Raw genomic sequence first — 22,356 nt, 5'->3', positions numbered from 1 at the left:
ATAAAATGTTAATATCATTAATGCCAGAGAAATTATTTATTTATTACTATCATCACATATTACAAAGCAGAGCTACCAAATCCTTGGAAAAAAAAAAAAAACAAAAAACAAAAAACTCAATGTTATGTTAGTGATTGCCTTTAACAGAGGAACAATCCAGCAATACTCACCTAAAAGGAAAAGTTGACTAATTATAGAATTCATTTTTGCTCCCCAAATTCTGTTAGCCAGTCTCATCATCTCTGTATAACCCTGCATAGTATAAAATATTATCTGAACTTTTTTAGCAAACTGAACAAGCATGAAGAAGTTTGTATCTCTCAATGCATTTTTTTTTTTTTTTTTTTTTTTTTTTTTTGAGACAGGGTCTCTTCTGTCACCCAGGCTGGAATGCAGTGGTATGATCACAGCTCACTGCAACCTTGATCTGTCAGCCTCAAGCGATCCTCCCGTCTCAGCTTCCTGAGTAGCTGGGGCTACAGGTGCATGCCACCACACCTGATTTTTTTGTTTTTGTTTTTTTTAGTAGTAATGAGGTCTCACTGTGTTGCCTTGGCTGGTCTTGAACTCCTGAGCTCAAGTGATCCTTCTGTCTCAGCCTCCCAAAGTGCTGGGATTACAGGTATGAGCCACAACTCCCAGCTCAATTTTTTTGTAATGTAGTATTTTCCAGGCTTAACCTACACATTTTACTATGAGATGAAAACATCTATCATACATAATAACAGTGCACCAAATTCCAAAATAGTTTGGTGAAGGGCTATTTTCGGTGTTTGGCAATGCTATTAAACATATGAAGAAGCTTTCAACTGAAGAAGGTAATCATCCATGAGGAGTGTGCATGTGGATGTGTAGATGAAAGCATCCTTTGCTAGAGTGTTTGTGTATGTGTATATGTATGTGTAAATAACGTTTACTAGGGCTACATTAACCAAATACCACAGACTGGGTGGTTTAAACAATAGAAATTTATTTTCTACTTATTCCAGAGGTTGGAAGTCCAAGATCAAGGTGTTGGCCTGTTTGATCCCTTCTGAGTTCTCTTCTTCCTGTGTCCTCACATGGCCTTTCCTCTGTGCACCAACCCCTGGTGCCTCGATTTTCCATCCAAGGTTTCTTTTCTTATAAGGATAACCAGTATGACTGGATTAAGACCCACCCTAAGAGTCTCGTTTTAAATTAAGCATCTCTTCAAAGGCCTTGTCTCAAATACAGTCACTGTGGTACCGGGCGTTAGGGCTTCAACTTAGGAATTTGGGGGATACAACAACTTAGCCCATAGCACATGGTATATATAGAAATGCATAATTGGAAGGAAAATCGTAAGTATTGTCACCACTGTTAATATTTTTCCTCCGTGTGTGCCATCATTTAGACTGCTCAAGTGAGATGCCAGTGTAAAAATTTTCTTCCTAAAATTAAGTGATGATCAATAGTTCATAAGGAAAACCTTAGTCTAAACAGTTTACTTAAAACTATTACTCCAGGAAGCCTTTTGTATTCTTTCTTATTTAAATAACTATAAAATAATTTGCATCCATACATGGTTAGTTAGAAAATGGGGGAAAATGCAGAAATATGATTTCAAAGGAAATGTTGACTTCAGATGGAGTACATGAGAAGAAATTCTAATAAGTGTATTGATTTAGCTTTGGAATAGTATTTCAACAGTTCCTCCATTATCCATGGTTTCACTTTTCACAGTTTCAGTTATTCAAGGTCAACTTCAGTCCAAAAAAATTAAATGGAAAGTTCCAGAAATAAACAATTTAAAAGTTTCAGTTGCACACTGTTCTGAGTAGCATAATGAGACCTCACGCCATCCCACTCCATCGTGCCGGGAATGTGAATCATCCCCTTGTCCAGTGAATCCACACTGTCTACACTACCCACCTGTGGGTCATTTAGTAGCCATCTTGGTTTTCAGATCGACTGGAGGGTTATCACAGTGCTGCGCTCAAATCACCCTTATTTTACTTCATAATGGTTCTTAAGTGCAAAAGTAGTGATACTGGCAATTCGGATATGCCAAAGAGACACTGTAAAGTACTTCCTTTAAATGAAAATGTAAAAGTTCTCAATTTTAAAAGGAAAAAAAAGTCATGCTGAGGGTGCCAAGATCTACCATAAGAACCAATCTTCTGTCCTTGAACTTAAGACAAAGGAAAAAGAATTTCACGCTAATTTCGCTGTTGTATTTTAGACTTCATCATAGGTGTGTATGTATAGGCAAAAACAGAGTTTATATAGAGTCTGGTACTAGTCAATATTTCAGATATCCACTGGAGATCTGCAACTTATTTCCTGTGGATAAGAGGGGACTACCGTATAGCTTTTTGTTTGCGGGCAGACCCTTTTTAGAAACCAGAATATCACATAGAAACATTAATAATGTTTCGGCCAAGCGCAGTGGCTCACACCTATAATCCCAGCACTTTGGGAGGCCAAGGCAGGCAGATCACAAGGTCAGGAAATCAAGACCATCCTGGCTAACACGGTGAAACCCCATCTCTACTAAAAATACAAAAAAATTAGCCGAGTATGGTGGCAGGCACCTGTGGTCCCAGCTACTCGGGAGGCTGAGGCAGGAAAATCGCTTGAACCTGAGAGGCGGAGCTTGCAGTGAGCCGAGATTGTGCCACTGCACTCCAGCCTGGGCGACAGAGCGAGACTCCATCTCAAAAAAAAAAAAAAAAAAGAAATATTAATAATGTTTCATACGTGAAAAATTGCATTTCTCACTAGTTTTATAAATCAGTTTAACCTTAGATTTCTTTAGCCATGATACTGTCTTAGGATTTTAGGGTTGACAAATCTTCAGGAATTCCAGAGAAGGGATTCTAAAACCCTGTTCCTCCATAAAAGGCCTGAGAGGCCTGGGGGAGGGAGGGATGCTGAGCACTTGGGGCTCTTCCCTTTATTTCAACCAGAGTAGCTCCACGCTTATGTATATTATATATTGAAAAGTCATGCAACATTTCTTGTGAAATCAGTTTCTGCTGCTTTAAGACATGAAAGAAAACCTCTGACTTAGTGTATTTGCATGGCACAGCCAGGAAACTGAGGCTCAGGCAAGTTAAATGACCTGCCCGGGCTTACACAATTGGGTTCTTTGAATCTCAGATCAATCTGTCTTCCCCTGACTATACCAGATTACTTAAATACTGTTTCTTTTTTTTTTTTTTTTTTTGAGACAGGCTGGAATGCAGTGGTGTGACCTAGGCTCACTGCGACCTCCACTTCCCAGGTTCAAGTGATTCTCCTGCCTCAGCCTCCGGAATAGAAGGCACCAGCCACCATGCCTGGCTAATTTTTGTATTCTTATAGAGATGGGATTTCACCATGTTGGCCAGGGTGATCTTGAACTCCTAACCTCAGGTGATCCACCTGCCTCGGCTTCCCAAAGTGCTGTGATTACAGGCATGAGCCACTGCACCCAGCCTGTTTGATTAATTCTTATACAAATGAGATTTTACCGTGATTTTGTTTGACTGGTAAAAGTAAAGGTTGAGATTTTAACTTCACTATGATCTTTTGGGATATGGACCGAAAGCCAGGGTAGGATGTGGTCTCCTCATTTGTCATCCTTGGGTGACACTATCTTTTTTTTTCAATTAATGTGATTTTAAGTAATTTTACTAGTTCTGTATTAATTACCCATAAGTGAAGTGTTATTTCCTCTCCACTGGCAATTTTTTAAGTAGATTTGGGCTGAACTTGGATCCGGGAAATTCCTCTGATGGCACTTCTTGCTGAAGTTCAGCAGAGCCTTTGCCTGTTTTGTTTCGTTCAGCATTCTCTGAGACGTGTATTGCTTTGTCCCTGGTTCCAGAACAGGTACGTTTGATATTGTATGCAGGTTAATGTATGTAAACACCTACAATGAACCAAATATGCTTGAGTAAATGTATTTCCAGAAAAAAGACCCCATCACCCTGCAAAGTAACTACATATTTTGGAATAATGATTGCTTTAGTTAAATGTTTCCAGAGAGCAGAGAAAAATAAACCTTACTTTGAGTTCTGCTACTATGGGATGCTTTCTGTCCCCTCTTCCTGTTTGGGTACCTCCTTTTACTGGGTAGTGGGTGGGAAACAGAACAGGAAAAGCTGGAAAAGGTTTACCTGTTCTAAAGAGGAAATCTCCTAAGTCTCACCTTCTAACACTGAATTCAGAATATCGTTTTTTTCTTCAGACAGTTTCAAAACTCCCACGTTAAAAGCAAAGGCAGTTTTATTGAATACAATCATTGAACACATATTTTTAAGATCTACTCTTTGCTAGGTATTAGCCCTGTACCTGTAAACTATTTTATTTCTCAGTAACAATTGGAAATCAAAATAACTTAAGCAATGAAAATAATATTAACTTTATAAAAAGGGGTTATGGATAGATGAAACAAGATTGGCGAAATTGATGATTGTTGAAGCTCAGTGATGGGTTCATGGAAATTTATTGTTTAATGAATCATTCACTGTGTAATGAGTATTTTCCTTTATGCACATTTTAAAACTTCCTAAATAAAGAATTTAAAAATATATAAGCTTGGTGAAATATGGGTAGGTAAGAGCTCTATACCAAAGGTAAAAACTCTGGTGCCAAGACCGGAAAAACAAAACAAAACAATGAGACTTAAGAGGAAAGACTCAGATCAAAGTAAGAAAAAGGAGGAAAAAGGTTCAGAGCCCACACAGAAATGAGAGGATTCTCACTAGGGTTATGCAGCATCGTACTGGGGTCAAGCTGGTAGCCTGAAGCAGAACCAGGCTAAAGCTGTGGCTGGATATAATTTCTAGTGCTTGGTGCATATTTGTAAGTAGGGTAACTCCTCTGTAATTTACATCTAGTTCTCTTCAACGTATACAATACTTCTTTTCCTCGGGCCTTTTTTAATCTCCTGAAGGTCAGAAACTGTATTTTGCTTACGATTTAAGCCTCAATAATTAGATCAGTAATTGGCACATACAAGATACAGTAGTCCCCCTTTATTAGAGGAAAAACATTCTAAGACCCCCAGTGAATGTCTGAAACCACAGAAAGTACTGAGCCATGTATATATGTATATATACACATTTATATATACACACTATGTTTTTTCCTGTGCATACATACCTATGATAAAGCTTAATTTATAACTTAGGCGCAGTAAGAGATTAACAGCAGTAACTAATAATAAAATAGGACTGTAATAATATTCCAGCATCACCACTCTTGAGCTCTGAGGGCTTTATTATAATATGGGCTATTTGAACACTGCAATACCGTGACAGTCAGTCTGATCACCATGTAAGCAACAGGCAGGTGATCCGTGTAAACAGTGTGGATCTGCTAAACAAACGGATGATTCACGTCCTGGGCAGGATACAGTGGGATGGCCCAAGATTTCATCACGTTACTCAAAACTTGGTGCAATTTAAAACTTACGCATTGCTTATTTCTGGAATTTTCCATGTGATATTTTTGGACCTTGGTTGGTAACTAACTGAAACCTCAGAAATCAAAACTGCAGATAAGTGGGGACTGCTATATTTAAAAATAGTTGTAGAATAAATGTTTTGAATGTCCCTATTTAAAAGTTCTTGTCATTTTTCCCTGAGAGGAGTCTTAGCCAGTGACTTTATTAACATCTTTATGTGGAATTCTGGAAACCATGCGGGTAGTGCAGGTACACAGGTACTCCTAGGGAATGTGCCACGGTAGCTGTTCTCTTTGGACTAAAGCATGCCTTGCATCTAGCCACAAATTAATCTATTTTTCATCATACCTTTTCCCTTTCTGGCTCTTGGATGGACGCTGAATTACAATGGCCTCGTGTTTGATTTTCAACAGCAAGCAAGATTTCCTCTGTGCAAATTTAGCAGCATTGATCCCTTTATACTAGGTTGGTGAGCGTGTCCAATTGTTGGCATCAGTATTTGATGAGTTTATTATTACTGGCCAGGGAAAGCCTCATAGGATGTTCTAACCTGAAACTTGAGTTAAATGGCATTTTATTATTTTTTAAGAGACTCTTGCAAGTCAGTCTGCAGGATTTATGGAATACGCACTCTGCGGAGTCCTGTTCAATGCCCTGAGTGCATGCAAAGAAATCAGAGAAGCAGTCCTTGTCTGTGGAGTACTTGCCATCTCGTTTGGAATGTTCAGCCTATCTAGTGTGAGTTAAAATTACTCCCTCTCCTTGAATACTATTTTCTTGTATCAATTTGAACTGTGATTAAAACAGGTTGATAACTGGTTTATAGCCTTCTTTATAGAATTTTCATTGTAGCTCAAGGCCTGGAAATAGCAATTTAATTAGAGACTTACAGCCATGCATTTCATCATGATAAATGCTCCGTGAATATTTAGACTATTAGCAAAGGTAAAATATTTTTGGCTTTCCTTTAACTTATTTAATACCCTCCTTTCCTGTAATTTACTTTACAAGCAGATTTCAAAGTGTTATTCCAGAGGAAAATAGTGCCAACGATGCTCTACTTTGAGGATAGGTCTAACACTGCTACTTCCCAAAGAAACCCTATGTCAGGAAAGTTGATTGTTACATTTTTCCCATGGAAACATTAATAATAGGAATCTGTAGACCGGGAGCGGTAGCTCACAGCTGTAATCCCAGTACCTTGGGAGGCCCAGGCAGGTAGACCACCTGAGGTCAGGAGTTTGAGACCAGCCTGACCAACAATGGTGAAACCCTATCTCTACTAAAAAAAATACAAAAATTAGCCGGGCATGGTGGTGGGCTCCCATAATCCCAGCTACTTGAGAGGCTGAGGTAGGAAAATTGCTTGAACCCGGGAGGCAGAGGTTGCAGTGATCCGAGATCACGCTATTGCATTCCAGCTGGGGCAACAGAGTGAGACTCTGTCTCAAAAAAATAAAATAAAATAAATCTGTAAAAAGAAACATTCTCTGTGCTCTTTATTTAAAGGTTTACTTGTCATAAAACTCATTATACACATACATATTGTAAATATATACATATATCTCATATATGTTCATTCTATTTGAGAAAGACAGGTTTAACAAATATCCAGCTATGATATGAATGTTTAGTTTTAAATTATTTCTATGACATAAATGTATAGTGCTCTAGAGAGTATTTTTGCATATGTTATTTCAACTGTTTAATTAAAATAATTTCTGACCAGTAATATTTCAGTAAGAGCTGGTACCAGCCACACACAACTATTCTCTGGTTTCCAGCAATGGAGTAAAATCTAGGTCACAATTTTAGTAACAGGGGCTGTGCCTCTGTCTTTGTCACCACCAGAAATAGGAGCAACCCCAGAGCTACAGGTCTTCTTAATTTATATGTGTGTGTGTGTGTGTGTGTGTGTGTGTGTGTTCCACATCTGGAGTGCCCACGTGGGATGCACATGTACCTGTACACACAGACTTCTCTGCTACATTAGTTCATTTCCTTTTGCTTTCTTCCTCTCCGCCTGCTGCTGAGCACCCTCATAGCCCTGAAGGTGTGTATGAGATGCTCTCAGGTCTGGGAAAGCACCTCAGCCATTGCTGGAGCTCTGGGCTTTGCCATGGGCACCGTCTTCCTGTCAGCCGAAGAGCCTGCCCACACCTTGGTCAAGGCATTCATCCTTCCTGCCTGCTCAGCTACAGGCTGTCTGCCCCGTGTGCAAACCAATTGCAACAATCACCTGAAAACATTGGATCTCCCACATACTCTTCTTCCCATAAAAAACAAGACTACCTTCTATAATAGAGAAGCCACAAAACTCCAAAACATTGGTTTTGCCAACGTTTTTATAAAACAACCATTTAATGTTTACTTGCTGCTTTATTTTAGCTCCATTACCTTAAATTCATGCATGAGTCTTGGGGGAGTTGAATCTGTAGTTTCTTGGCATCCGATTTGAAGTGGACAGTACAGTAGTTCCTTTGTTTGAGACTTAAATTGCAACATATCAGTCTCAGAACTGTATCATCAGCCTGCAAAGCATATCCTTTACCTTCATTGTCTTATTATAACAGAAGTTCATGCACTATGCATGAGTGTCCTTAGGATGGTTGCCACCCAAACACAAGAATGCGGGACTCATTATAAGTCATGGAGGACGCAGTTCTGTGTAGCCCACCACTGCCCAACTAAGAAGCTGATCAGCCCAGCCCTGCATCCACACTCATTTCATACACCAGCCAGTTGACCCATAACTGTGAGGAATGAGTAATATTTTTATTTCATACATGTATAATTCAAATGGTATTAACCATAGTGCTGTGTTCACCTATTTATCAAATCTCCTAGTAGTAATCTGAGTTAAGGACTACTTTGCAACCTTTTTTTTTTTGAGATGGAGTCTCCCTCTGTCACTCAGGCTGGAGTGCAGTGGTGCAATCTCAGCTCACTGTAACCTCTGCCTCCCAGGTTCAAGCAATAATTCTTCTGCCTCAGATTCCCGAGTAGCTGGGATTTCAGGCATGCGCCACTAGTAGTAGAGATGGGGTTTCACCATGTTGGCCAGGCTGGTCTTGAACTCCTGACCTCAGGTGATCCACCAGCCTCAGCCTCCCAAAGTGCTGGGATTACAGGCATGATTCACCGCACCCGGCCCTGCAACTTTTTGAAAAAAAAAAAAGAGGAAAAAATAAAACTGGCTATCTTAAATCAGGATTTTTAAATCCAAAATTTCCTTGAGGAAAACTCTGTCATTAAGTTTTTCAGAATAAAAATTATATTTACTTTACAAAAGAGGTATTTACCAAATTATGCTGACAGTATATCTATCTTTGGAACTCTGAATGTAAACATTTGAGGAATTCCATGTGTCATTCCCTTGAAGGTTTGAGTTTAGCTGTGAGTGTTTTTTTTTTTCTTTTGATGAATCTGGATATTTTCACCATGGAAAACACAGCTCCCTCTAAATCCTATTTGTGAGAGAATAACTGGCCTGGACATGTTCATATCCCTAAGAAGACAACATTTCCAGAAAAGAAAATCTGCTGCTCTAAATATGTCACATTCTTTTTTTTTTTTTTTTTTTTGAGGGGGAGTTTTGCTCTTGTTGCCCTGGAGTGCAGTGGCGCGATCTTGGCTTACTGCAACTTCTGCCTCCTAGATTCAAGGAATTCTCCTGCCTCAGCCTCCCAAGTAGCTGGGATTACAAGCATGTGCCACCATGCCCAGCTAATTTTGTATTTTTAGTAGAGACAGGATTTCTCCATATTGGCCAGGCTGGTCTTGAACTCCCAACCTCAGGTGATCCACCCACCTCAGCCTCCCAAAGTGTTGGCATTACAGGTGTGAGCCACAATGCCCTACATTTATTTTCATACTGTTTCAACTTCAGTATGAAATGCCTGGGTAGAAAACATTTCTGTTTCATTAATAACCTCTGGGCTTGTGGCTCTAATAAATAAATTTCATGCATTTTTTCTAGTGTAGGTTTCACTAGTTTTAAAGCAAGATAATTTTTGAAAAACAAATATAGATTTTTGCATAGCCCTACTATCGCATGTGAAGGTGACAGCATTGTGTAGATTGCCATCGACAAATTTGCTGTACAACATGTAAGTACCATAGACAAAGTTATGACCATAGGCAGATCTTACCGGGTGTGACAGGCACCTTGCTATCCACGGAAGCAGTGTCCCTCCCCAAGGGCCTCTTCTTGTGCATCTCCTTTTTCCTTCAATATTTTTTTCCAGGGGGCCTCTTGGTCACTCTCAAAAGGGGATCCTTTCCCAGCATTGCACAGGCACATCGGAATACTAGTTTGAACACAACTATGGTTCAAATGGAAATCCTGTATCTTAGTCCATTATGGCCACTATAACAGAAATACTATAGACTGGGCTGCATATAAACAACAGAAATTTATTTCTTACAGTTCTGGAGGCTGGGAAGTCCAAGGTCAGGCACCAGCTGAATCAGTGTCTCGTGCAGCTTCCTGGTTCAGAGATGGCGCCTTCTTGTTGTATCCTTACATAGGAAGGGAGAGGGCGGTTCCTTGTCTCTTTTATAAGATACTGATCCCATGCATGAGCCCTTGCAACCCAGCCACCTTTCAAAGGCCTCATCTCCAAATACCATCACACTGGGGATTAAGTTTCAACATGAGTTTTTGGGGTACACACACGTTCCGTCCATGGCTCCCTGCTACATATATTATACACATTATTCTGTCACCATATGCAGTGGAAATGTGTACTAGGTGATTGAGTATGGGAGGCCTGAGCTCATAAAGAACATCGGTAAGAACAGATTGCTGGCTTTGCTATTTCTCTGCAAATAGCAGTCTTTACAACCTTCGTGGTTATCTGTGTCCAGAGAGGCAGAAAGTGGTCTTGACCCTCTTTAGAAGGATGGTTTCCCAGCATCAACCACTGATAATTGTAATGAGGCACTTAGTACCCCACCTGCAATCTTAAATACTAAAGGTTTTCAGCTTCTTCCTTAGTAAACATGAATCATTATTTACTTTGTGTGACTAAAGCATCCCTAATTCATTTCCTGTTATACTAAACTTGTTACCTTTTAATAACTACATTCAAACCCTCTGTGAAAGATAACCTTTTCCCTTTTGAAGATATGTGTTGAATTTTTATGGTAGACTCCACTTTCATTAAAAAAATGATCTGGGCTGGGCTCGGTGGCTCACACCTGTAATCCTAGCACTTTGGGAGGCCAAGACAGGTGGATCACCTGAGGTCAGGAGTTGGAGAACAGCCTGGCCAATATGGTGAAACACTGTCTCTACTAAAAATACAGAGATTAGCCGGGTGTGGTGGCGGGCACCTGTAATCCCAGCTACCCGGGAGGCTGAGGCCGGAGAATTGCTCGACCCTGGGAAGTTGCAGTGAGCCAAGATCGCACCACTGCACTCTAGCCTGAGTAACAGAGTGAGCCTCCATAGATCTGTCCCCACACACAGCATCCCATCTTTGCATGCTTGGCCATTCATGTCCAGTTGCAGACCACAGCACTGTCTCCAGAATCACATTGCTAGATGAGGCCATTGTGTCTTTAGTCAATGTTTAAGCAGAGGTTAAACAAGAGCCCTGTTTCTGGGGATATTACAAGTTACTTTTATCTTCAGGGAAAGTATACAGCAGGTTTGTCCTATAGCTTCAGTGTCAAGGGCTTTGGGTTTCTCCTCATCTTCCAAATGCTTTAGACAAGCTTCATTCACACTACTCCTCTCCCTCATCTACAAGAATATAAAGGAAAATGGATTCTGTAAGAGTTGGAATTCCTACAGAGATATGTGCCATCTAGATGTAAAATGTAGCATCTATTTTCCTAATAGCTGAAATAACAAAATAATGGTGAAATGGTTTGTGTGAGCTATTTCCCAGCGTATTATCACTACCCCTAAACAGTAAAATGCCTCCTCTTCAGTCTGGAGAACCGCTTGTGAGCCAAGTTGCTCCTAAAAGTAGCTGGGATGCATTAAGAGGTGTGGCTGAATCAGCTCCTCTCCTCCAGTCATCCCATCACCTGCTGCCTTAGTCCATTAATTGGCTGAGAAGGCTTTTGAGAGTAGTTTGAGTGAAAAAGGAATAGTATAGCTGCATAAAGACAATTTCTTTCCTAGTCTCCAACCCTGGTTTTTACTACTACATCAAATGCTACTTTTTGACCCATACTTCTTTTATTATTTACATGCAAAAAAAAAAAAAAAAAAAAAACTAAACTAAAACTTGGCTGACCTTCGGGATCAGGGATGAGGACAGAGTGGAAGCAGTACTGAATTTAATTTAATGTTCTGTAACAAACAAGGGGGAAAGATATAGAGATACCGATTTTGAGGGAAATGTTAATTATCTAAAGCTTAATTACAGATTACATCATGAGGAGAATACATAAAAGGCTTGAAATGCAGCCAAAGTATTTCCCTAAGAACATTAAAAAATGATTGTTGTTTACAATTCACAAATCGCACAGACATAAAGTTGAGATGGGAAAAACAGTCAGGCTTGAAGTAAGAGCCCAGTCTGCGATTTTAAAAACCAGTTCCGGGGAGAAGCGATAGTATTTGGAGTTAGCTCATGCTTTAGATGTAAATGAGATTCTGTTCATGTTTCCCCTTTAAAATAAAAATTAGCAGATCACTGGCGAACACATTGAAGTGAAATCCTGGGAGACGACACAACCCAAATAAAAATAAATAATTTATGAGATCTTAGAATGGGAACCACAAATAAAAAAGAACACACAGACATTTATCTCCATGTAAGTACAATACAAATAAAGAAAAGGCAAGATTTTTACGTACCTGTCACTTCATTACCGAATGCAATGATATAAAAATATACCTTTTCACTCAAACATAATTTTTACTTGGCATAGCAATGAATGACTCACACTTATCTAGTCTACTCTTTACATATGCATTTCTGTCTTTTTGTCGTACAATTGGCATCTATTAATGTCGCATTACCTTTAAAGGTGAGTTTCGGGATAATAGAATGTGGCATTTTGGAAGTTTGCTTTTAAGGAGGTTTGAAAAAATAAGTACCGGGTGGTTCTTATTTGCCTAAAGCCAGTGAGACACATGTTCTAGGGAAGGACATATTCCCAGATTCCAGAGTCTTGGGGGTGAAGACCAGAGCTCCAGATCCTGGCACGCTGGGCCCTCGAGGTGTTGCATTAGAGTTACAGGACAGGTGTTGGGAAGCTTCGTGAAACAGTTGTAACTGGAGGTCTCAACACTTGATACTTTTATAAAAGAATGGGAATGGAGACAATGTTTTGTGTCAGAAGGATTTGTGTGTATATATTTGAGTGAGTGATCAGAGAGAACTGGGTTGTCAAAGGGGAAGGACAGGCGGGGCACAGTGGCTTACGTCTGTAATCCCAGCACTTTGGGAGGCAGGTGGTTTGCTTGAGCTCTGGAGTTTGAGATCAGCCTAGGAAACATGGTGAAACCCCATCTCTACAAAAAAAAAAATAATAAAAAAGTTAACTGGGCAAAGTGGTGCACACCTATGATCCCAGCTACTTGGGAGGCTGAGGTGGGAGGATTGCTTGAGCCTTGGAGGTGAGGCTGCAGTGAGATCCAGCCACCGCACTCCAGCCTGGGGACAGAGTGAGACCCTGTCTCAAAAGCAAACAGGGGTAGAGAGGAGGAGGGAAGGAAGGACAGTGACAACTATGAGATGAATTCACATGTTTTCTGAGATGACAGTTAGAGATACAGCAATGACAATTTGCTGAGCTCAGATAAAATGCTCAATAAACATTTATTAAGTGAATGAATGACTAAAGAGATTGGAGGTCTCTATTTGATGACAGCTATTGAGAAAGAATGTTTTTTGTTTTTTTCTCTCCTCATTCCTCTTACTTTTTCAAACTGAGGTAAATTCATATAACTTGTGTTAAGCCATTTTAAAATGAACCATTTGGTGGCATTCACAACAATGGGTAACCACCACCTCTATCTAGCTCCAAAACATTTTGGTCACACTAAAATATGTCTCTTTCATCATAAATGATACAAAAAGTTTAAAAAATGAATTGATTGAAACTTATAATAAAACGGATTTTAAGAGAAAGTAGATGTTTTAGTTTTTTAAAAAAAGATTTCAGAGGAGGACATGTCCAAGTGGCTTAAGGGAGCTGCTGACAAGTTCTGACTGCCCTGGGGGCTCCTCCTGTGGGCCAGCCACAACCCCTCTTCACCACTGAGGCCCCTCTCCTCCTGTGGGGTCCCCAAACTGTGGCTTCACAGAAAAACAAAAACAAAACCTTTTCCCCTGAGCTTAATGACTAGGGTTGCGAGTGGTATAAAGGGTCCATCTGAGTCCCTCAACTTGGCTGTTTCCCATGAGCACACACACACACACAAGCTGCACAGCCCTCGGTTCACAGCTGGCTCATTTTACCATTCCCTCGGCAAATGGTTATTGAGAGTCTCATCCCTCAGGTCTTTCTTGATTTGGTGATTAGTCACTCTGTCCCTGTGATTTTCCTGTCCAATTATAAATTTGAGGGATTATTTGTTTTGTTTACTTGCAAGGCTTTCTGGCTTTATAACAAAGAAACACGTTGCAGAAGGCTGGAGTCCCTTTGCTAATAGGTTAGAAATACAAGGAAAGGGGCACGAGCTAACTAGACGACTTTTTATTATGGAAATATGACTATTTGCAAATGTTAAAAAGAAGAAACAATTTTTCATCAATTCTAAAATCAGACTGCTTTTGTCAAGAAATTGTTATTTAAGCCTGCATTAGAATTACATGGAAAATGAACTATCAGTATCATACTTTCTGATTCAGAAATGTAAAATGGTTGGTGAATGATCCAACAGACACAGCACTTTTGAGGTCTTACAACTGAGACAGATAGTGTTACTCATCTTATGAAAATTGCTGATGGGTTTCCTCCAGAAAAATTGAATGAACCTGCATGGATATATTCAGAATAGGCATCACAGTGAAGACTATATTCATCTATAATCTGGAAATATGTTCAGATTGAGACCTGGTGACAGGACAACATACGAGCCTTTGTTTTAAATAAGCCCATGGTGGAAATAAAAGAAGACCAACCAAATGAGAACAAGCAAAGGCTATTTATTCATAGCTTGCTATAGCAAGGGAGTCAAGCACTGTGTCACTTGCAGTTAGCAAGGCTCATAGGCAGGCAGAGGAGTGGGAGAGCTTTACAGTGGAAAAAAGAGACGGTTTCAAGTATGCTCTGATTGGAGGGTTTTGGCATGGGGAATCTGGAGGTAGATTCTATGCCTAGAAGCAGGACATCCTATGTGGCTGGTCAAGGCTTTCTCTAGTTACTCCTAAGTTGCAGGCAGAGACCAAATTTAAGGAAGCTGTCAGTTACTAATGAAATCCAGGCCATTTGGGGCAGATTGTTAGAAGAGTTATTGTTTAGGTTTCTGAATTGTTACTAGAGATAGTGGTCTGATTTCCCATGAGTCTGACCTGCAGATAGCGGACTGGCTTTCTGGCCTGGCTGCTCTAGATAATAGATTGGTTTCCTGGGCTAGTTGCTGCAGAATGTGGGTCAGAGCTATATTTTTACACATGGTCAGCCATTGTCCATTTGCATATACAGTCTCTTACCATCAAACTGAGCTCCATGGGCTCATCTCCCCATCTGAAGGTCACTTTCATTCAGGATTCGTGTGTATTTCCACCCTTGCCAGCAGCTGTGAGCAGATTCTACAGGGGCCAGTTACACTGAAGGTATCTCTGCTGGTGTTGAGTGGGGTTACCAAGCAGGGGCTCCATCACGGAGCAGAATTGCTGCCCCACTGCTTGGCCTGTTACAGTGCACTACACACCATGCTCATAAAGAAGCATCTTAGATATAACAGGCCCAGACTTTTTCACAGAATTGTAACAAGTAGGATGTAATGAATTCTTACTGCATGCCAGCCATGATAAGAAGTATTTAAAGATATTTTCTCACTTATTCCTCACAATAAAACTTTGAAATAGATACTACTATTTCCAATTTATAAATGGTGAAACTGAGGCTGGGAGAGATTAAATAATTTGTCAATGATCACTCAGCTAAGAAGTTCAGTGAGTCTGGTATTTGAACCCAAGTGGTTTTAATCCATGTTGCATCATTGTGCTATTGTGGGAGAAAGAGAGGGAAAAATATACCTCTTTCTGTACTAAGCACCTAAGAAGGAAAGCTCATCAGAGTGCGTTGCTTAAATAACTAAAGGAAGATGTGGAAGCCTTCTGAAGTCTCCAAGAAGAGCTGGTGATAAAGATAGCTAGGCAGTCAGGGCTCTCAGAACTTCCTGTGGGGCCAGTCCTCTGAAGATACAAAGAGGTGTAAGAAACAATTCCTGCCTTCAAAGGTTTTATTTTCTGACAGTGGAGCCCAAACCAGCACAAAGGAAACTAGTCTTGAAAAATTAAGTGCTACCCTTTGTATGTATCACCAGTAAAAAGGAACTATAAAGATGAGAAACAGATAAAGGCAGAAAGTAGGGAGGATTTGATGAGAAGGGTGGTCTGAAGCTGAGCTCTAAAGGGCAAGCAGACTAGACAGGCCTGGCTGGGGATGAAGAACATTCCAGAAAGAGTCTTTTAGGTTTAGCACATGGATGTGAGACAAAATGTCCATATAGAAGGGGTTAGGAGAGTTTTCCATGGTGTAATGCTTTAGTCTCCTACATAAATATTTTCTTTAACTACTAAAGTCATTTCCACTGTAACGATTTGAAACTGTGGCCTCTGAAGTTTTCTCACCTTCTTAGAAATTTCATGGCTGTTTTTTTCCTTTTTTCTTTCTTATCCAAAATAAACTTCTCTGCTGTCATGAAAATTGTAGTTTCATAATGGGAAAAAAAAAACCATATTGCTATTTAATTTTTGGAAATTCATTTTGCAATTTCCAATAAGCAATTTCCAAGTGCAATTGAAGTGGCTCAACTGAGTTTTCGCCTGAAAGTGCAGTTAATCCATGTTTGGACAGAGACAACTATGTTTTTCTCGTTGAGTTTAAAGTTTAGAAATGTTCTGTTCTTGTCCAGTAAGCCATGTTATTCTACATCTCATCTATGCCACTGGGGGACCTTTGACCATCAACTTCTCTAGGCCTCCTTTTTCTAGTCTTTGAAATAAAATATATACTATGGATCAGCCAAGTGCTAAACTGAGCTTCTCACACTTCTGAAAATACAGTAAGAAAAGCAATGGCATCAAAACATTTGAAATAAAAGCAGTAAAAATGTCTATTTTACTTTATTTTAATTATTTTATTTTCTTCTATTATTAAATTCATGTATAGCGGAGAATTTTTAAGATTTTACTTTACTCAAAATTGACAAAAAGACAAATTATATTATCCTGCTTTTAAAAATTCATAACATTCAGCTTTTATTTCATGAACTATTAAATAAAATACAAACATGATGTGATTCTCTTGCCAACATTTAATAATCAAAGTGTGATGTGGTAAACCATTCTTCAAAGTGGCTTGTTGGCCCAGTGCAGTGGCTCATGTCTGTAATCCCAGCACTTTGGGAGGCTGAGGCAGGCATTTGAGACCAGCCTGGCCAACACGGTGAAACCCCGTTTCTACTAAAAATACAAAAATTAGCCAGGTGTGGTGGGGCACACCTGTAATCCCAGCTACGTGGGAGGCTGAGGCTCGAGAATCACTGGAACCCAGGAGTCACAGGTTGCAGTGAGCCAAGATTGCACCACTGCACTCTAGCCTGGGCAACAGAGTGAGACGGCATCTCAAAAAAAAAAAAAAAAAAAAAAAAAAAAAAAGGCTTGTTAATTTGTAGTAGTTCAAAGCGGCAGATCCTTACCAAAGGCACCAAAATGCCCATTTTAAATGCCACTATAGTTTATAACCAACTATTTTTATATTTAAATGTTCTTTTATTTAGTGAATATTCATAAAATGGATACAATGTTATACCATATGCCTTTTCCACATTGCTAACATTGTTTTTCACTTAGTTTTTGTATTTAACAAAGCAATGCAGATAGATAGTTTTAACAGGTTAATAGTACAGCAAGCTTGATAAAGAAAAACAAGTATTCTCTCCCATCTCCTTACTCCTAATTTCCCACTCTACAGAGACAATCACTTTCAAGTCCTTTAGTATTTACCCCCATATCAGTACATTACATGCTTAACTGGATGTCTATTTATTTAATTTTTTTTTTTTTTGAGACGGAGTCTCACTCTTGTCACCCAGGTTGAAGTGTAGTGTCACGATCTTGGCTCACTGCAACCTCTGCCTTCCAGGTTCCAGTGATTCTCCTGCCTCAGCCTCCCAAGTAGCTGGGATTACAGATGTGTGTCACCATGCCCAGCTAATTTTTTTTTTTTGTATTTTTAGTAGAGATAGTGTTTCACCATGTTGGCCAGACTGGTCTTGAACTCCTGATCTCAAGTGATTCACCCACCTCGGCCTCCCAAAATGCTGGGATTACAGGTGTGAGCCACCACGCCCGGCCAATGTATATTTATTTTTAAATTATACACATTATTGACTTCCTTCTTACCCAATCTCACCCTTCTTGCCCAGTCCTCACACACATACTACTTTCCACCATACTTCAAATGAAACTTAGAGTTTTTATTTATATCAATGCTATATTGCTTATAATTATGTAAGTACTGTTCACAGCTAAGTCATGTAGTCTACTATCATTTTCTTTTTTTTTTTCTTGCTCAAGGTTTTGTTTTCTCTGGAGTTAATCATTTCCTTGGTCTCTTTGCATGTTTGTTTGCTTCCTTTTCTTTTAGAAATTCAGCCCTAACTTTTCTAAAAGAACCATAAAAATTTTTCCTAATGTTATCAAACCATCAAATAATAAAATGACTTCCCTTTTTGTTTTTAGAAGCATTCCTTCTAAACCCCTTGATCTTTTGCTGCACCCTACGAACAATGTATGTGCTGGAAGCTACCATCACCATCATTCAGGGAACTCCCTTCCCTTGGCTCCCACATGGGATTTCCTGTTTCCCTGATTCCATCTGTTTCTGTCATGTGACCTGCTCTTTCATTTTGGTGGTGCACACTCACCAGCAACGTACTGAGAATAAATACAACAGGGGCAAATTTTTGTGTTACTGTTACTATTGTGCCTGAATATGATTTGTTTTGAGTCCTACATTAGTTAGTTGGATCAATATTATATTCTAGATGCCATCTAGAATAGAATCTTTCTTATTTATTAAATAATAGAATCTTTCTTATTTATTGTGCTACACATGCATGGGCTTGTTCAATCTATAAATTCCTGTTTTTCATAAGTTTCTTCTCTCTTCTTTATCTGGCTTTTGGAAACTCCTGTTAGTTAGATATATGATCACATCTCATCTGTGGTATTCTCATCTCTTCTATTCTCCCCTATTTCTCATCTTTTTGGCTGTTTTTTGTTTTGTTTTGTTTTTCTGGTTTTTTTTGAGTCTTGCTCTGTCATCCAGGCTGGAGTGCAATGGTGCAATCTTGGTTCACTGCAAACCTCTGCCTCCCAGGTTCAAGCTATTCCCCTGCTTCAGCCTCCCGAGTAGCTGGGATTACAAGCGCCTGCCACCACGCCTGGCTAATTTCTGCATTTTTAGTAGGGATGGGGTTTCACCATGTTGGCCAGGCTAGTCTTGAACTCCTGACCTCAGGTGATCCGCCCGTCTTGGCCTTCCTAAGTGCTGGGATTACAGGCGTGAGCCAAAGCGCCCAGTGTGGCTTTTTTGTTTTACTTTCTAGAACATATACTAAACTTTGTCATCCAGCTTTTCTATTAAAGTTTTAATTTTTTAATTATTATTAGTGTTTTCATTTCTTTTTTAAAAACTTAATTGATGTTACAATTGTACATATTTTGTGAGTGTTTGTGATATTTTGATACCTGGGTACAATGTATAATGATCAAATCAGGATAACCAGGTTATCCATTACCTTAAATATTTGTCTTTTTTTGTGTATTGGAAATATTACAACTCTTCTAGTATCTTCCCTTCTTTTGAGATTCCTAAGAGCTCTTTCTTATTGTTGGGGTGCTTTTTGTGTCTTTCTCTTTTTTGTTAATGAATGCTTTCCTCTTATAACTTCATAATAACTTCATAAGGACACTAATGATAATCCTTTAAGATGTTTTTTTCTACTCTCTGAATGAATCTGTTTCCTCTGAGTTCCATGTAATGTTTTGGGGTTTTCTCACAAGTTCCATGATCCTTAATAGCCCGTTAGTGTCTAAGAGAGAAGTGTTAACATTCTGATCAGATGCTCTTTGTGCAGAAATGAACTTCATGTCTTACCAGTGGACCTAGACATTGCTTTGGAAGACCCAAGTATTCATCAGGGCCCCCCCCCCCATCCCTTTGCTGATCCATTGCCCCTGAGTAAAATACTCCAATGTCTCCTGAATAGAAGTTATAAACTCAGATCATTAGTTATCAGACAATGTTCTGAGATGCAAATGGGACACAGAGGTGGGGAGGACGTACCTTCTTCCAACTCCTGTGTTTGCATGACCTGTCTTCTCATTTCCACAGCCTCTATGATTCCTCCTCTCCAGCAAGTAAACCTGCTTTCTCTGGGAGCTGAAGGGACTGGCTCGGGGAGGAGGATGGAGGGTCCAACTGCATCAATTCAGTGAGTTCCATTTCAGCTCCAGGTACCTGTGGCTTCCAATTCCTGGGACATTCTGGAGTTCTGTGGTGCAAAACACATCGTTTCTGGTTGTCGCTCCACTACCAGCCTTCAGTTTTGGGTCTCTTCTGTCTGCTCTGTCTGTTACTTCCTGCGTTCAGCTGTCCATGTTTCAGAATTTAATCATCTTGTCTGCTCTCTCATTCTCTCTTATCCCTTGTGTGCTTGTCTTATTTTTGTTATCTTTATTACCTTTTTAGAGAAATTTGGACAGAAGCAAAGATAAGCACAGGGGTTAACCTAGCATGGCTTAATTAAAAGTTTCTCCCTCTCTTGGATTTATACTACTTATTTCTCACACTCAAATACCCTCAAGTTTTCTTGCATGTCACAGTTGTGTTCTGAGTTATGTGAGTATTCCATGGGAAAAAGGGGGGTTCTATGGTCAAGGAACAGGGTACACTATTCTCTCACTTCTTGCTTCTAGTTTCCTTGTGATGTCTGAAATATTATGTCCTTTATTCTGATTTAATTTTGGGTTGTTGACTATATACCCCCAGCTATCATGTAAACCCCTGAAGTTACAACGCGATGCTTGCTTGTGTCTTCTATTATGCTTGCTGTATTATAGACAGGCCACCCTTTAGATAGATATCTGTCACTCCTGCTTAGAATGTGAGCCCGTTGGACAGGGACAGTTCCTTATCCATCTCTATCCTCTGTATCCCCAGCACCTGTCAGAGTAGCTGTAATATGACAGGGATCACTGCGTGTCTGCTGATGAGTGAGTGGGTGCAAGCTTTCTCCTACATTCCATAATCCCTTTCTCACCGCGTGTCTGCGGAGAGTCCCTGAAAGCACAGTAGATGCCATGGCATCTTTCAGCTGAAGTATTTACGTGCTCCTAAAAGCAAAATCATCTAATACTGAGCATTCTTCCCATACAGTAGCACAGGGGCAGGGTAGTGATCTGGGGAAAGATATGAATTCTGCCTTTGTCTCCTTACCCCATGCACATGCCAGCCTTTAAAGAGTATCTGCCTGGTCACTCTAGCCAGACCCCTCGCAGCCCCCCAGTCAGAAGCTAGATGGTCTTTCTACTTCTCTGAAAGAGAGGAGTGTTTCTGGTAGTCCTAAGGTAAACTCAGAATTCGTTTTCCTGGACAAATAATTTTATAAATGGTTGGCCAATTTTAGTAGAAATGGTACTGTTAGTAAAGTATTTCCAATTCAATCTGGGTTAAATTGATTTTAGGGGTTACCCTTGGAAATTAATTATCATATCTTAAATTTTTTTCTGTGGGAAAATATATTTTGAGTTCCAAATGACTAAGTTATATACACACTTTAGGAACAAGGCTCATTCGTATGTTAGGGACTGATTATATTGTATTTGTAGTCCATCCGGGGCTATGAGAACAAAAAGAAAATCAAATCATCAACTGGATAATATCACCACTGGGAGCAACAAATCTAAAGTAACAAAATAGTCCATAATATGGAATATCACATCAGAATAAAAATGAACATATTTTACACAGTTTGTGATATTTGTGGGCTGGCTTGGTGTCTGCAAGAAAGAATGTCTCATAAAATCGTACTGAGTGGGTCTAATGAGATTATATTTGATTCTGTGCTAGGGCCTGAGATAGTATAACTTAGTTATGAGTCCAGAAAAAAATGATGATGGGCACTGTGCCATTTACCACCTATATAGAGGCCTGAATCATTATACAGTGTATTTTTAAAAATATTTTGAAGCCTTGTGAATGGACTGAGATTGACTTGGTGGTGGAAGATGGAGCTCAGAGGTTAAGGTCCTCTCTCAATTTTGTTTTGTTGCTTTTTTTATTTTGATCACGTTAATAAGGTCATATTAATAGTCAACTCAATGTTTCAAAGCCAAATGGAGACAGAATTCTGGACATTCTGAGTTCTCTGGGTGGAACAAACACTTCACACCAGGGGGCGCCATGGAGCCATTGCTTTTTATACACACGAGCACATTGATAATGTCTAAGAGCGGCGACTGGGAGGAATAGAAGAAAAGGAAAAACGAAATAGTAGAGTGTGTCATAAGAATAAAGTCTGCAGAGACACTAATTTCTCCTAAAATTAAAATCAGGCTACCGCAGGCTTTATGTCCAATTATGTCATTTGAGTGGCCTGAATACTTTTTACTTCATTATCTATAGATCCAAAAATAAGTACAGAATGAACATTGTTTGTTTTGCTAAAGCCTTCAAGAATTCTGTTACCGTTATTGTAAAATAATTCGTAATCACGAAACAGATTCATTATA

Source organism: Trachypithecus francoisi, unplaced genomic scaffold, assembly GCF_009764315.1.
Source record: "Trachypithecus francoisi isolate TF-2019V2 unplaced genomic scaffold, Tfra_2.0 Lachesis_group15, whole genome shotgun sequence".
Taxonomy (NCBI): Eukaryota; Metazoa; Chordata; class Mammalia; order Primates; family Cercopithecidae; genus Trachypithecus; species Trachypithecus francoisi.
This window is presented reverse-complemented; position numbering follows the sequence as displayed.